Below are 7,576 nucleotides of genomic sequence, written 5' to 3'. Positions count from 1 at the left end.
TTCCCCCCCCCCCCAGCAACACTTCCAGCAAGTCACATGTCCTGCACACAGGCTGGGGGCCCCCTGCTGCTGCCTTTCTTAGAAGCCAGGACCACAGAGACCGCTGTGGCTGCCCTAGGCTGCTGGAGGAGCTATTTCTGTAGGCTGAGCTTGGGGTGTCTGGAGGCAGTGCTATCTGCAGCTGCAGTAAACAGGAACTGAGATGGGAGTGAAAGAGTTACACAGGGGTCTAACACCAGGCTCAGGGAGACAGGCAGAGGTATTGGAGAACACATATCTCCTACAGAAGGGTCAATGTTCACTGGCAGGCCTGGGAGATCTATCTGCAATAGTTGGATGCCAGATGTGGGAAAATGGGGGAAAAGAGGGGAGATGGTGGGACAGGGAAGGGAGCTAGGGTAGAACCCCATGAGGGTCTCCCCGCTTTCCTTGCCATTGATCCCTTTGCCTGGGAGAAAGGCCCTGATACCTCCTAGGTGTGTGGCACTGGACAAGGCCTTTTAGTCTCTCTGGGCTAAAATGCCATCACTCATAAAGTAGAGACTGTAACTCTTTTTCTACCCACCAGGTGTTGTAAGATGACATGGAAAGATTTGCCAAGTACCTGAAGCACAGGAGATGGTCAACAAACAGGAGCACCATTTGTCATGATGACAATGACTTCATAATATTGCTAGCCACCCACGAGTCAGCCAGAATGCTGTCGGAAATGCTTATTAAGCCCTTCCTCATTTCTGTTGCACTTCCTCCACCAGAGGAAAGCCCCAAATTCAGAGCCCAGGCTGACCCCCCCTCTTGCAAGCAAGACTGATTTTCTTCCTTTACTGAATCCAAAGTTCTACAGGCCTACCTTCTGAACACTTCATTCAAAAGTTTAGAAACCAAGCCAGGCATGGTGGCACGCACTTTTAATCCCAGTGGCTCAGGAGGCTGAGACAGGAGGATCACAAGTTCAAAGCCAGCCTCAGCAATTTAGGGAGGCCCTAAGCAACTCAGTGAGATCCTGGCTCTAAATAAAATATAAACAAAGGCTGGGGATGTGGCTCAGTGGTTAAGCACCCCTGGCTTCAATCCCTGGTACTAAAAAGAAAAACAAAAAACTTTAGAAACGTGCTCTAGAAAAATTAGCTCAGTGGTAGAACACTTTGCCTAGCATGTGTGAAGCCCTGAACTCAATCTCCAGCACCCCCACCCCCCCAAAAAAAGGAAGAAAAAATTTAGTAACCAAATTCATATCAAACTAATAAGACAGGCTTCCCAAATACAGTCCTAAAGTATGGGCAAGTTACAATACTTCCACACTTATCACAGCTTTTGGGACAAACCCCTCCACACTGATTACAAGCTAATATCCTAATTTTGGAATCATTAATGTGGAAAAATGTGCATCTCTGAACCAAGGAAAAGGCAACAGTGCCTGCCCAACAAAGGAGAGCAGGATTTCTTCAATGATAAAAGCAGGAAAAGCATCCATCTATCACAGGAGAGAACATTGCAAGCACTTGACATGGATTAGCTTTTCTAACTTTCCTAGCCCCGCCTCCTTCCTATGGAAAGCCCTCCTCCTCCCAGCAGGTTGGCACATGGGGCTGGGGGCCAGGCTGGACTTCCCTGCAGGGGATCCAAGGTGGGGGGAAGAGTGGCCCAATGGACCTGTAGGGGTAGGGGAATTCAGAGAGCTTGTTTTGATAGAAACTGAAACTCCTCCTCTTGCTGACGCTGCACTTGGCCATCTGCACCTGCTCTCCCCTCCCAGGGTCCAGCTGGAAGGGGTCCCCCACCACCCCACCTCTGTTCCCATCCAAAAAACAGGGCTCAGAAATCCTCAGCACAATACAATTGGTTCCGCCAAAGACTTTTCACAATCCCAACTCATTTGATCCTCGCCAAAAAAAATCCTCCTTTACCCAGGAGGGACAATGACACAGAAACATGGCACAGCTGGGCCAAGATTACACATTTGAAAAGGGGGGGACGATGAAGATGAGGCCAGGCTGTTAAGGGATAACTGCTGGCTTCAAGTGATACTACCAACCCCCTACCCAAGCCAGCCAGCTGTCTCCTTAGCCACCTTACTTTCAAGGGCCAGGCCTGATACTACCTCAATTCCCCCATGGCACAAGCAAAACTCAGCTGGAACCCAGGAAAGGCCTGGGAATGGGCAGATTACAAGTATCAGGGGCTGTATCCTTCCCTAGGGCCAGAGGTCTGCATGAATCTTATCCTACACACACACACACACTCACTCTTCTTTCCCTTCTCTGGGCATACAGCAGTATCCAAATGCATGTGAGTAGCCAAATACAGCCAGCAGGGCCTACCAAAGGTAATCTCTGAGACTAAATACAAACACAACAAACCCCACAACAACAGAAAACTATCACATGTAGCAAGTAGATGACCTTGCCACCAACCAGGGAAGACTGAAAGGTGGACACAATATGAGGCTGTGCAAACACTCAGGAACCACCACCCCCACTTCCTTCTCAGTCTTTGCCAGGGGTAAGTGGGAGAGGGAATGACTAATACCTCTAACAGATTTGCTTCAACCTCTCACTCTTGCTGCCTGGGGGAAGCCCTTCTTCCTCAGGTTCCTTAAAATGTAACCAATATTTGCCTAGACTTATGTGGAGATGCAAGACAAGAGAACCCGGATTATCTTTCTAAAGGGCTTTAAGTACATGGCCCTCCCATTTGCTTTAGAGGTGTCTGGGAACCGCCTATTCCCCAGGTTGCAGCCTGCCTGCCAGAAGAGCTCAGCAAGTTCCACTAAGGACAGAAAAGGAAGCTTGGTGTCTGCAAGGAACCTAAAAACAAACCACACAAACATGAGTACACACAGCAGCAATGGGAGACAGCTACCCTGTCTGTTCTCCACTGCTGTCTTGCTCCAGTGGGAACCCTGGCTGCACAGCAGCAAAAAGAAGCCAGAAAAAAGTTCCCAACAGCCTGTCAAGCAGCTGTGATATAATCTAGGCTGTAGCCCCTCTACCCCAATCAACACACCCTGGCAGGGAAAAACAGAGGAACTCAGCCACCTCAATAGCCTGGTCTCTGAGATACCTGCTCCTTTGCTCAAAGATTCCAGTGGCAAAGATGAAAATATGAAAGGATACAGGGTAGAAAAAGGTCAAAGGAAGCTGGTTACAGGAAGTGGCCCATGGGAATCTTCTGTGGCTTGATTCAAACTGAAACACTGATGTTCTAACACTGGCTATATGAACTAGATAGAACAGGGTTCTGGCTTTCTCTTGAGGCCTCAACCTCCCCATTTATAATACAATCAAAAGTGATCTAAGATCTACCCCTTCTAGTACCGATGGTCCATGTTCCAAGACCAAAACGACCCAGAGGAGTGTTTTGGGGACTCACTGCCATAACACAGCCCACACAGACACATCTATGTGGTCTCTACTTTAATCGATTGGAGGCCAGCACCAGAGCCATGGCCAGAGACAGAGGTTTCTGCTGAGTCAAAGCCACATGGAGAAAGGGAGGGAGGGAGAGAGATTCAGACTCACGTTTCTAGGAGGAGGTTATCTGAGCATAGCAGGGGCAAGGTGGGCCACAGGATACATCTGAGACTCAGACTACCATTTCTACTCCACCCAAGCCTTTGATGATGCTCACGAATATAGTGGAGGTGGAAGAGAACTGAGTGCAGTGATGATATTGGTTCACACAGGGTATACCCAGAACTCAGAGGCAAAACAGAAGGCAGAAGGCCACCTGCCTTGGGATTCCCAACAGTAGAGAGCTACATGCTCCTAGTTGGAAGAGATAAAGTCCAAAAGTCAAGGAACACAGCCAAGTCAGGCATGGTGGTATATGCCTGTAGTCCCAGCTACTCAGGGGACTGAGGAAGGAGGACTGCTTGAGCCAAGGAGTTCAAGATCACCTGGAAAGCATAGTGAGACACCATCTCCCAAAGAACACAAGTCATGGGCTGGGATTGTGGCTCAGTGGAAGAGCACTTGCCTAGCACGAGTGAGGCCCTGAGTTTGATTCTCAGCTCCACATATAAATAAATAAAATAAAGATCTATTGACAACTAAAAAATATTTTAAAAAAGAGAACACAAAGTCACTCAGTCAGATGACAACCAAGCTAAGAAGCTATGGTTCATTCCTAAGATCATAGAAAGAATGTGTCCTGGGGCTGGGGATGTGGCTCAAGCATTAGCGCGCTTGCCTGGCATGTGTGCGGGCCCAGGTTCGATCCTCAGCACCACATACAAACAAAGATGTTGTGTCCGTCGAAAAAACTAAGAAATAAATATTTTAAAAATTCTCAAAAAAAGAAAAGAAAAAGAAAGAATGCGTCCTTTGGACACCTCTGGATTCCCATACCAGCTCTTCCACTAATAACTAAGCTTGCCATTTCCATTTTTTTGGCCATGGTAGGGATCAAACCTAGGACACCATACATACTAGGCAAGTGTTCTACCACTAAGCTGCACCCCCAACCCTCCCGACTCTCCATCTTCTCACCTGTATCATGGGGTAATAATCCAGATTGTTTTTTAATCTTTACAATTTTATTTTGTATACACATTTGCTCAAAATTGGTGAATTTCTAGGCCAGATTCAGGGAACTGAAGGGCCTTTATAAGTATTTTATATTGTCTAGACCCAAGGTATGCTGCAAACATAGTCTGAAGTAAAATGGGAAATAACATCTTTCTGAAGATAGGCTTAGAAACTTAAATCCAGTAAGTTGATGTGTTTCCTTTCTCTGGTAACAGGGCTGACTGATACCTGGTTGCTAGGCCACCATTTACAGGTATAGCCAGAAAAACAGGGTACAGACCTCCTAAAACAAAACCAACAAGTCCACCCCGTGCCACGGTACAGGTTTCACAATTCAAATCACCTGTACTCAAAGGTAAACTTACAAAACCTTTGAAAGATGCAGTCACTGCCAACAATGTGAGCACTGCCAACAATGTGAGCACTGCCATTGGTAAGCCAGCAGCTATTCTGGCCCATGTTACATGCAAGACACACCGAGAAAGACTGCTTGCTATTTTATTAGGCCACAGAGAGCATCATTAAATCCAATATACATGGAACCATGTTCAAGTAGATTCCTTTCTGCTCCTGATAGTTGTTCAGTAAGCATAAAGAATGAAGATGAATGCCTGATACACAAAAGTGGTCAAGGAAAAAACATAGTGACCTCTAAGTTTGCAACATACCCAACTCCAACCCTCAGTTATATATTCCTTCCAACTATTCAATGCATGGCAGGAAGTCAGAGCCTGCAGACCTTCACACTAGAGCCTAAGATGACTACCATCTGTCCTTGCAGAGGCTAGACTAGAAACCTAGGGGGGACAGAAGGCCTGGGGACAAAGTCCCCTTCCCAGGCACACGTATTGTGTACTCTGCACCAGGGAAACCTCTAAATGAGGCCTAGAGACCAGGGCCTACGTACTTCTGGGAGAGGCCCTGGGACTTCTGAGGTTTTACAGAGAAAAGCTGAGGGCAGCCCAGTCAGGGGAAATGTGTAGCCATAGTGCTGATAAGGAAAGGCCTTCAACCTACTGTGGTCAGCTCTTCCTGTAAGCTCGGGCCCCTTACTGGAAGGCACCAGTGTGTGTGGCGGGGGGGGGGGGAGGGTTGTGTTTGGGGAGAATAGCCAGATAGATACATATGCATGTACACTGTTTTGTGTGTGCATGGTGGGGGTTATCGGGGAGTGAATCCAAGAGTCCTCTACACCTCCAGCCCTTTTTTACTTTTTGAGACAGGGTTTAACTTAGTTGCAAAGGCTGGCCTTGAACTTGCTATCCTCCTGCCTCAGCCTCCCAAATAGCTTGAGATCATAGGCATACACCACCACACCTGGGCAAACACTGATCTTGATATGGGTTACTGCACACACTAGATTCTCACTAGCTCCAAGGACTACTTCATTGATTACCCAAGACTCAGATGCTTAACCCTACCAGCCACCACCCTGCTTCTCCTACATCTATCCTGAGTTCATTTTTTTTCTTTTTTTGGTACTGGGGATTGAACCCAGAGGTATTTAACCACTCTGAACCATATCCCCAGACTTTTTTGTTTTTCTACTTTGAGACAGGGTCTCACTAAGTTGCTTAGGGCCTAAGTTGCTGAGTCTTTGAACTTGTGATTCTTCTTTCTTGGCCTTCTGTGTTGCTGGGATTACAGGTGTGCAACACTGCCCTTAGCCAGCCCAAGTTCTTCACACAGGGCCTGGCCTCTAACAACCCACCACCTATTCTTTATCTGGCCTCTAACAACCCACCACCTATTCTTTATCTTTTTTTTCCCCCAAGATGCTCCCAAACCCACGGATCTTTCTCTAGGAAACATCCTAGGGAGAACTTTAGCCAGAGGGATAAAAAGACTGGGTTTTCTCCCAGCCCAATAGAACATTTTATTGCCTGGACTGCTTCTGCTTGGTTTTTAGGGAGAGGTAACCAGTCCTCCCCCAACCCTTTCAAAATTTTTGACTCTGAGGCACCACTGAAAACAGTATCTGGGCTTTATCAATGCTATTGTTCCATGAAGATCTACTATGTGTCAGGTACTAGAGGGATTTACCAAAAGTAACATCATTAAACCATTACAACTGTGGGGTCTTTTAGCCCCATTTTCCAGCTAAGAATGAGGCTCAGGAAAGAGCTGCCTGCCAAAAGTCACACCAAGAATCAGTGGCACAGCCAAGAGTGTTGCCTGAACCAGTCCAACCCACCAGTAGATATGGATGGTCCCCAGAAACAGAGAAAATAGCTTATACAGAAGGAACTTGAGGAGCCTTTGAAAACACCACCACTTCAAAGATTGGGAAACAGAGGCTGAGGGCCAGAGAGCTCTTATGAGGGCTAGAACTAGAACCCAGGTCTTCTGATTCCTATCAGAGGGCACTCCTTGGGAGAGGAAAAGGTTACAATATTCCCAGTTTCCCTTAATGGCATGGGACCTCATGACTTCTTGTTGGGTTCACATTCAGAGCTAGAAAGACCACAAAGATCCAGTGCAGGCTAGCTGGCAGATGATATTAAATTATTAATTGTGTTAGGTATAATAATGGCATTTTGATTATGTTAAGAAAGCAAGCCTGGGGGCTGGGGATGTGGCTCAAATGCTAACGCGCTCGCCTGGCATGCACGGGGTGCTGGGTTTGATCCTTAGCACCACATAAAAAATAAAATAAAGATGTTGTATCTACCAAAAACTGAAAAATAAATATTAAAAAATTCTCTCTCTAAAAAAAAAAGAAAAAGAAAGCAAGCCTATATCTGTCAGAGAAGCATACAGTAATATTTACAGATGAAATGATCCAATGTCAGGGTTTGTTTAAAAATACTCTTGTTTCAAGGGAGTGAGAAAGAGTGGGTGAGGATGAAACAAGGCTAGCCATGTGTTGATGACTGCTTTGAAGCAGGATGATGCGTACATAAGGGTTCACTATTTTACTTTTGTTTAAGTTAAAAAATAAACCTAAATATCTAGCTTGATACACACATACACATACACACACACACATACACATGAGGAATGGAAACCCCAAATACACCAGAAATAGGGGGTCTGGGTGCAAACCC

General features: G+C 46.4%; 1 protein-coding gene and 1 pseudogene across 2 annotated transcripts in view; both read right to left on the bottom strand.

The window, feature by feature from the left end:
* The window catches only part of Otud5 (OTU deubiquitinase 5), a 30,310-nt gene that overhangs the window by 12,795 nt on the left and 9,939 nt on the right, over positions 1-7,576 (bottom strand). The window lies entirely within an intron of this gene.
* Positions 2,250-6,023, bottom strand: LOC107159836 (annotated as a pseudogene).

This window comes from Marmota marmota, unplaced genomic scaffold (genome assembly GCF_001458135.2).
Source record: "Marmota marmota marmota unplaced genomic scaffold, marMar, whole genome shotgun sequence".
NCBI classification, from domain to species: Eukaryota; Metazoa; Chordata; class Mammalia; order Rodentia; family Sciuridae; genus Marmota; species Marmota marmota.
Note: the sequence above shows the minus strand (reverse complement) of the source record. Positions and strands in the feature narration are given on the sequence as shown.